The sequence below is a fragment of the Oncorhynchus gorbuscha genome, linkage group LG02 (genome assembly GCF_021184085.1).
Source record: "Oncorhynchus gorbuscha isolate QuinsamMale2020 ecotype Even-year linkage group LG02, OgorEven_v1.0, whole genome shotgun sequence".
Lineage (NCBI taxonomy): Eukaryota > Metazoa > Chordata > Actinopteri > Salmoniformes > Salmonidae > Oncorhynchus > Oncorhynchus gorbuscha.
The window spans coordinates 55,883,028-55,893,018 of NC_060174.1; the positions used below are offsets into that span (position 1 = coordinate 55,883,028).

A 9,991-nucleotide genomic window follows, 5' to 3' on the forward strand; every position below is an offset into this window, starting at 1 on the left:
CTGCTTTATCTCCTAACATATTGCACATGTTTAACTGCAGGTATATACTTAAAAAGTAGCTACCAATAATTAAAACGTCAAAGAAATAGTTATCAGAATTCTGTGTTAATGCAACCCGATACCGTTAACTGGGTTAACTGGGTTATTTGGAAATAGCCACAAGATGGTTTATCAATACCGTTGGAACTATTTCTTTGAAGTTTTTATTTTATAAACTTTTAATATTTGTAGCTACTTTCTAAGTGAATACTTGCAGTCAATTTGTGCAATACATTAAGAGATAAAGCAGATTGTGTTCTTCATTTCACCGGTCACATAGACAAAAAGGTATAAAAATATCTTGCTGCTTTTTAGAAACACAGATCTAAAATGTAACTCATTGTATTTTCTGCTTGGCTTCAGACTAATTTAAGCACTTCTCCACTCAGATGAAAAATGTTCTCTCATCATTCATCATTCATTCATCAGTCAGACAGCACTCTGACTGACGTGTAGCTACTGTTCTCCAGTAAAATGCAACATTACCTTCAGGCAAAACATTACAAAATGTAGCTGTCTTCATTCTTTCTATGATAAACAGAAATACGATGGCCATGCATCGTCTTTTTCATTGTAAGCTAATAGTTGCATGCCCCCGATCACTCTATTGAAGAAAAAAAGGATGTCAAAGTTCAATATAAAATGTAAGTGAAATGGTTTAAAAACACAGATTGTATGATGGTCTGTGTTTTGAAAATGCTGATTTCTGAAAGCTAATGTGACCTCTGGGATATACACGGTATACTGCCCAAGCCTAACTGTAATGATGACATGAATCTGCGTAAAGCTCATTGTTTCAAAGGCCCATAGGGACGACACTTTGAAACCGGCACAACCACCTTGGATTATGGCTCAACTTGCAACGTCAAAGAAAGCCAATAATTCTGTCTTCTACTGAATTTGAATTTTTGTTCTTAGCATGCACAAGAGTAAATAAAACAACTTGGAAATTACATTCGCAGGGCAATGACATGAAGCTCACAAAAGCATACATTTGCCTGGTTCCGTGGGACAACAATAAACAAACAGTGAGAACCGGGGAAACCAGCGAGTCCACCCGAGGCAATGTCACAGCCGTCCAGTCTGATTGATTTTCGGGCCAAAGCTGCCAGCCAAGAGAACAATTACAACAGGTGCTGTTGCAGGACTCACACCTGGCAGCGTAACTGGTCTCCACTCTCTCAGACTCCCTGCAAGACAGTAGATGCAGAGCCCACTACGGCTACATGAGACTCCCACCACCACAAATTGGACTTTCAGGATGGCTAAGTCACCCTAACATTGAAAAACTACCAGAGCAACCGAGCCAAGTTCACCTGTAAAGTCAGTCATGTTAAACATGGGTGGACAACGTGCAGGATAATTTGCAACTAAATGTGGTTTGACCAAACATGAATTTTCATGCATGGTTCTGATCATAACAGACAGTAATTGTATATAGGTAGCAGTGGGTGGCAATACTATCCCTTGGCCACTTTCAGTTTCCCTACTTCTGAACTAAACCACCCGTACAATCCATAATTCCTAATGACACAGATTGGTTTGAAACCTACTAGTGTGAAACGTAATCAGGAAAGCTTACCTAGTTCTTTAGGTGGGCTACAGTTACTGTCCATGATACAATATTTTATTTCCTGTATAGAGGTTGATTCTATGCAGCTAGAAGAGCTGAGCATGTACAGTAAGAGTATGTGTAATTAAGCTAGAATACCTTCATAAAAATTCCAATGGCCATTATACAGCATGGAGACAGCCTACAGACCAACAACAGAACAGAAGAGGGACATGATTAAAAACCCATTACTTGGTTAATATAAACTTAACAAAAATATATAAACATGAAACAATTAACGATTTTACTGAGTTGACAGTTCAAAAGGAAATCAGTCAATTGAAATAAATTCATTAGGCCATAATCTATGGATATCACATGACTGGGCAGGGGCACAGCCATCAGAATGTTTTTCCCTCACAAAAGGGCTTCATTACAGACAGAAATACGCCTCAGTTTCATCAGCTGTCTGGGTGGCTGGTCTCAGACGATCCCGCAGGTGAAGAAGCCGGATGTGAAGGTCCTGGGCTGGCGTGGTTACACGTGATCTGTGGTTGTGAGGCTGGTAGGACCTACTGCCAAATTATCTAAATGCAATAGACTTTGGCGATGTCATTTATAAAATAGCCTCCAACACTACTCAGTAAATTGGATGCAGTCTATCACAATGCCATCCGTTTTGTCACCAAAGCCCTATATACTACCCACCACTGCAACCTTTATGCCCGCGTTGTCTGGTCCTCGCTACATATTTGTCACCAAACCCACTGGCTCCAAGTCATTTTTAAGTCTTTGCTAGGTAAAGCTCCACCTAATGTCAGCTCACTGGTCACCATAGCAACACCCACGCGTAGCACGCGCTCCGGCACTGGGCACTGGTCATCCCCAAAGCTAATGCCTCCTTTGGCCGCCTTTCCTTCCAGTTCTCTGCAGCCAATGACTGGAACATATCTCCCTCACTAACTTCAAGCATCGGCTGTCAGAGCAGCTTACAGATCGCTGCAGCTGTTCACAGCCCATCTGTAAATGGTCCATCCAACCAACTACCTACCTACCTACTCCCCATATTTGTTTTTGTTTTTTCTGCTCTTTTGCACACCAGCATTTCTACTTGCACATCTTCATCTGCACATCTATCATGGCAGTGTTAATTGCTAAATTGCAATTACTTCACCACTAAGGCCTATTTATTGACTTACCGCCTTACTTCATTTGCACACACTGTATACAGATTTTCTATTGTGTTATTGACTGTACGTTTGTTCATCCTATGTGAGAGACTGTTATTTTTGTCACTACTTTGCTTTATCTTGACCATGTCGCAGTTGTAAATGAGAACTTGTTCTCAACTGGCCTACCTGGTTAAATAAAGTTACATTTAAAAAAATAACTGTCTCTGAAGCAGCATGTGTACACACTGTGTGGAGTCTGGAGTTGTGCCTGCCTGCTCTGCTTGGAAAACAATGGGGGAGGAGCAAATGGGCCAAGACTACAGTAAACCAAGCACACCCCCACTCTCATTTACATTTACATTTAAGTCATTTAGCAGACGCTCTTATCCAGAGCGACTTACAAATTGGTGCATTCGCCTTATGACATCCAGTGGGACAGTCACTTAACAATAGTGCATCTAAAACTTGGGGGGTGAGAGGGATTACTTATCCTATCCTAGGTATTCCTTAAAGAGGTGGGGTTTCAGGTGTCTCCGGAAGGTGGTGATTGACTCCGCTGTCCTGGCGTCGTGAGGGAGTTTGTTCCACCATTGGGGGGCCAGGGCAGCGAACAGTTTTGACTGGGCTGAGCGGGAGCTGTACTTCCTCAGTGGTAGGGAGGCGAGCAGGCCAGAGGTGGATGAACGCAGTGCCCTTGTTTGGGTGTAGGGCCTGATCAGAGCCTGGAGGTACTGAGGTGCCGTTCCCCACAGCTCCGTAGGCAAGCACCATGGTCTTGTAGCGGATGGAGCTTCAACTGGAAGCCAGTGGAGAGAACGGAGGAGCGGGGTGACGTGAGAGAACTTGGGAAGGTTGAACACCAGACGGGCTGCGGCGTTCTGGATGAGTTGAAGGGGTTTAATGGCACAGGCAGGGAGCCCAGCCAACAGCGAGTTGCAGTAATCCAGACGGGAGATGACAAGTGCCTGGATTAGGACCTGCGCCGCTTCCTGTGTGAGGCAGGGTCGTACTCTGCGGATGTTGTAGAGCATGAACCTACAGGAACGGGCCACCGCCTTGATGTTGGTTGAGAACGACAGGGTGTTGTCCAGGATCACGCCAAGGTTCTTGGCGCTCTGGGAGGAGGACACAATGGAGTTGTCAACCGTGATGGCGAGATCATGGAACGGGCAGTCCTTCCCCGGGAGGAAGAGCAGCTCCGTCTTGCCGAGGTTCAGCTTGAGGTGGTGATCCGTCATCCACACTGATATGTCTGCCAGACATGCAGAGATGCGATTCGCCACCTGGTCATCAGAAGGGGGAAAGGAGAAGATTAATTGTGTGTCGTCTGCATAGCAATGATAAGAGAGACCATGTGAGGTTATGACAGAGCCAAGTGACTTGGTGTATAGCGAGAATAGGAGAGGGCCAAGAACAGAGCCCTGGGGGACACCAGTGGTGAGAGCGCGTGGTGAGGAGACAGATTCTCGCCACGCCACCTGGTAGGAGCGACCTGTCAGGTAGGACGCAATCCAAGCGTGGGCCGCGCCGGAGATGCCCAACTCGGAGAGGGTGGAGAGGAGGATCTGATGGTTCACAGTATCGAAGGCAGCCGATAGATCTAGAAGGATGAGAGCAGAGGAGAGAGAGTTAGCTTTAGCAGTGCGGAGCGCCTCCGTGATACAGAGGAGAGCAGTCTCAGTTGAATGACTAGTCTTGAAACCTGACTGATTTGGATCAAGAAGGTCATTCAGAGAGAGAGAGCGGGAGAGCTGGCCAAGGACGGCACGTTCAAGAGTTTTGGAGAGAAAAGAAAGAAGGGATACTGGTCTGTAATTGTTGACATCGGAGGGATCGAGTGTAGGTTTTTTCAGAAGGGGTGCAACTCTCGCTCTCTTGAAGACGGAAGGGACATAGCCAGCGGTCAGGGATGAGTTGATGAGCGAGGTGAGGTAAGGGAGAAGGTCTCCGGAAATGGTCTGGAGAAGAGAGGAGGGGATAGGGTCAAGCGGGCAGGTTGTTGGGCGGCCGGCCGTCACAAGACGCGAGATTTCATCTGGAGAGAGAGGGGAGAAAGAGGTCAGAGCACAGGGTAGGGCAGTGTGAGCAGAACCAGCGGTGTCGTTTGACTTAGCAAACGAGGATCGGATGTCGTCGACCTTCTTTTCAAAATGGTTGACGAAGTCATCTGCACAGAGGGAGGAGGGGGGGGAGGGGGCGGAGGATTCAGGAGGGAGGAGAAGGTGGCAAAGAGCTTCCTAGGGTTAGAGGCAGATGCTTGGAATTTAGCGTGGTAGAAAGTGGCTTTAGCAGCAGAGACAGAGGAGGAAAATGTAGAGAGGAGGGAGTGAAAGGATGCCAGGTCCGCAGGGAGGAGAGTTTTCCTCCATTTCCGCTCGGCTGCCCGGAGCCCTGTTCTGTGAGCTCGCAATGAGTCATCGAGCCACGGAGCGGGAGGGGAGGAACGAGCCGGCCTGGAGGATAGGTGATATAGAGAGTCAAGGGATGCAGAGAGGGAGGAGAGGAGGGTTGAGGAGGCAGAATCAGGAGATAGGTGGGAGAAGGTTTGAGCGGAGGGAAGAGATGATAGGATGGAAGAGGAGAGAGTAGCGGGGGAGAGAGAGCGAAGGTTGGGACGGCGCGATACCATCCGAGTAGGGGCAGTGTGGGAGGTGTTGGATGAGAGCGAGAGGGAAAAGGATACAAGGCAGTGGTCGGAGACTTGGAGGGGAGTTGCAATGAGGTTAGTGGAAGAACAGCATCTAGTAAAGATGAGGTCGAGCGTATTGCCTGCCTTGTGAGTAGGGGGGGAAGGTGAGAGGGTGAGGTCAAAAGAGGAGGAGTGGAAAGAAGGAGGCAGAGAGGAAAGAGTCAAAGGTAGACGTGGGGAGGTTAAAGTCGCCCAGAACTGTGAGAGGTGAGCCGTCCTCAGGAAAGGAGCTTATCAAGGCATCAAGCTCATTGATGAACTCTCCGAGGGAACCTGGAGGGCGATAAATGATAAGGATGTTAAGCTTGAAAGGGCTAGTAACTGTGACAGCATGGAATTCAAAGGAGGCGATAGACAGATGGGTAAGGGGAGAAAGAGAGAATGACCACTTGGGAGAGATGAGGATCCCGGTGCCACCACCCCGCTGACCAGACGCTCTCGGGTGTGCGAGAACACATGGGCGGACGAAGAGAGAGCAGTAGGAGTAGCAGTGTTGTCTGTGGTGATCCATGTTTCCGTCAGTGCCAAGAAGTCGAGGGACTGGAGGGAGGCATAGGCTGAGATGAATTCTGCCTTGTTGACCGCAGATTGGCAGTTCCAGAGGCTACCGGAGACCTGGAACTCCACGTGGGTCGTGCACGCTGGGACCACCAGAGTAGGGTGGCCGCGGCCACGCGGTGAGGAGCGTTTGTATGGTCTGTGCAGAGAGGAGAGAACAGGGATAAACAGACACATAGTTGACAGGCTACAGAAGAGGCTACGCTAATGCAAAGGAGATTGGAATGACAAGTGGACTACACGTCTCAAATGTTCAGAAAGTTAAGCTACGTAGCAAGAATCTTATTGACTAAAATGATTAAAATGATACAGTACTGCTGAAGTAGGCCAGCTGGCAGTGGGTGCGTTGTTGACACTACACTAATCAAGTCGTTCCGTTGAGTGTAATAGTTTCTGCAGTGTTGCTATTCGGGGGCTAGCTGGCTAGCTAGCAGTGTTGTTTACGTTACGTTGCGTTAAAAGAACGACAATAGCTGGCTAGCGAACCTAGAAAATCGCTCTAGACTACACAATTATCTTTGATACAAAGACGGCTATGTAGCTAGCTAAGTAGCTAGCTACGATCAAACAAATCAAACCGTTGTACTGTAATGAAATGAAGTGAAAATGTGATACTACCTGTGAATGTGACCGGGTAGTTGAGTTCTATACAGAAGACGTTGGCTAGCGTTGGCTAGCTAGCAGAGTCACCTACATTAAGGACGACAAATAGCTGGCTAGCTAACCTCGGTAAATTAAGATAAACACTCTAAGACTACACACTCTAAACCTAAACAACACAATTATCTTGGATACGATGATACGAAGACAGCAAAGACAGCTATGTAGCTAGCTAACACTACACTAATCAAGTCGTTCAGTTGAGTGTAATAGTTTTTCCAGTGCAGCTAATCAGTGGACGTTAGCTAGCTGGCTAGTGAAGACTACGTTAGGGCGGAGAAATACGATAATTACGCAATTATCTTTGATACAAAGACGGCTATGTAGCTAGCTGAGAAGAAATTGCTAAGATTAGACAAATCAAACCGTTGTGATATAATGAAATATAATGAAAAAGTTATACTACCCGCGGGAGCGGGTTATACTACCCGCGGGAGCGAAGTGCAGATGCGACCACTCGCTCCAACCGGCCCCATGTTATCTCATCGACGGGAGTGTAGTGGAGCAGGTTGAGAACTTCAAGTTCCTTGGTGTCCACTTCACAAAACTAACATGGTCCAAGCTCACCAAAACAGTAGTGAAGAGGGCACAACACCTATTCCCCTTCAGGAGACTGAAAAGATTTGGCATGGGACCTCAGATCCTCAAAAGGTTCTACAGCTGCACCATCGAGAACATCCTGACTGGTTTCATCACTGCCTGGTATGGCAACTGCTCAGCATCCGAACGCAAGGTACTACAGAGGGTAGTGCGTACGGCCCAGTACATCACTGGGGCCAAGCTTCCTGCCATCCAGGACCTCTATACCAGGCGGTGTCTGAGGAAGGCCCTAAAAAAAAATATTTTAAAAAATAGACTAGCCACCCTAGTCAGACTGTTCTCTCTGTTACTGTACGGCAAGCGGTACCAGTCAATTCTAGGTCCAAGTGGCTTCTACCCCCCCCCCCCCCATATTATACACTGCTGCTACTCTCTGTTATTATCTATGCATAAGTCACTTTAATAACTCTACCCACATGTATATATTGCCTCAATTACCTCGACTAACCATTGGCTCTGTACCGGTACCCCCTGTATATAGCGTCGTTATTGTTATTTTACTGCTGCTCTTTAATTATGTTACTTTATGTATTTATTTTAGCTGCATTATTGGTTAAGGGCTTGTAAGTAAGCATTTTACTGTAAGGTCTATGTAACCGATGTGAAATGGCTAGCTAGTTAGCGGTGGTGCGCACTAATAGCGTTTCAATCGGTGACGTCAATGGCTTTGAGAACTTGAAGTAGTGGTTCCCCTTGCTCTGCAAAGGCCGCCGCTTTTGTGGAGCGATGGGTAACGATGCTTCGTGGGTGTCAGATGTTGATGTGTGCAGAAGGTCCCGGGTAAGGGCGAGGGGACGGACTAAAGTTATACTGTTTAATCTACACCTACTGTATTCAGCACGTGGCAACTAAAATTTGATTTGAACCGGCTCCTCTGCTGTCTGACCCTAGTGCAGCTGTAACCAACCCGGTTGGATCTGCTGGCTAGCGTGCAGTCTATAAAATGACTCCATGAGCATAAATATTGATTCGTTTTCCTCATGAGTTGAGGGCCTCAACTCATATTTAGTACTATTTGGACCTCCTTTGCACAATGCCATGCTATCAGATGCATTGTCTTTGTCTGAAAATGCATAATATTTCAGCATGAACGAGTGTTTTATAACTTTCATTTACAAGAGCACAAATCGCCATGTTGCGCAGTGCAGCCGCGCGCACACGTTCAATTCGCGTTCGTTAGCCAGATAGCTAGTAAATTGTTGTTACATATTTGGTGCAAGCTAATGAAAAACATCAGATTATTTGCTAGCTAATGGCAAGGAGTCAGACTTCAGTTCCATTTCACAGTTTAAAACTCCTTTTAAAATAAGATATCACTACAGTTGATATACCTTGACATCCTCGTCAACTATAACTGACGACGTTAGCCGGTTATTTCAGCTTGCGAGGCTAGCTAAACACAGGGAGAGTTTTCACAGCATCCAGTCACTAGAGAGCAAGCTAGCTCTAAACTAGTTAGCGATAGCTAACTACATATGGCACAAAACTGTAGCAAACAAGCTAGTTGTCAATCTAGATAAGTAACTTAGAAAATAAAACAGTAGCATAACATAAGAATAATATTTTGGGGATGGCTTCAAATAAATAACAATCCTCACAAATAGGCACGCTTTGGTAGTTACAAGTTAGAATCGGCCCCTTTCTAGCTAGCTATGTCCACTGCCCTCCAATAGCAGTGCACTTCGCTAGCTAGACTAGTGTTCCCAACGAGGAGTACTAGGACCCCCGGGGGTACTTGAAGACTCATGAGACCATAGGCCTTCTGGTAAAAATGCACATGAGAGTATTTCAGGGGTACTCCTTCCAGAGCAAAATTCAGTTGGTGGTACAGTAACCTAAAAGGGTAGGGAACCACTGAGCTAGAGAATATCATCCAACTCTTATAAGAAATAGCTATGAACAAACCGTCCTGCCTATCCTAACACACGATTAATTACGGGTATAGGGATCAAACGCATGTGAAAACAACCAAAGTTTCTAAACAATGAAAATAAAACTTATAATATTTTTTTAAATCCCTATGTGTACTTACCCTTCACTCACATGAACTGCAGCAGTCCCCTCCACAGATATTAATGAAATATTTACAAACAACCCAGTACTCTCTACCGATACAATTGATGTGAATGTTCAAATATCCTCCATTGATTAGTCTGAGATCTCCGTAGTATTTGTTTAAATTCAATTTGTGCAAAAAGAGAGAAACTGAGATACAAAACAAGAACTCTTCTTCAATCTCATTCACCACAGCCTGAGCACAACAGTTATCCATGCGCACGAAGAGCGAGAAGAAAGGGGTAGGAAAACTATTTCTAAAAGGTGACAATTGTAGCCGTTGTATCCCAGATTGATTAATTCATTAATATTATATGGTTAGTTATACATTTTGAGTCGAGGGTCGTCGCAAGCTGAAACGAAAATGTGTTTGAAAAGCGAACTATTTTTTGTCATGGTGCGGCGAATTTATTTCACTTTGCCTAAGGAACAGGGGTATTACGCCTTCCATTGCCTAGGGAAAAACCCCGGATGTAAACTGGGTGAAACTCATCTGGAGAGAAGTAGCACTCGGGTCGTCACTAGTTACCACAGTCACAAAGTCATAAACTCCGCCTATTTCTACAAGTTATCTTCTTAAAATGTAATTTTAAACTTAACCATGCACTATGCCTAACCCTGACCTTAAATTACGACCAAAAGCAGCAACGTATGTTTTCATAAATA

The 9,991-nt window shown here is 45.6% G+C and overlaps 1 pseudogene; it reads right to left on the reverse strand.

Annotated features, from left to right (window-relative positions):
* LOC124004906 overlaps nt 1-9,457 on the reverse strand; it is a 128,860-nt pseudogene extending 119,403 nt beyond the window's left edge.
* Nucleotides 9,458-9,991: the final 534 nt, after the last annotated feature.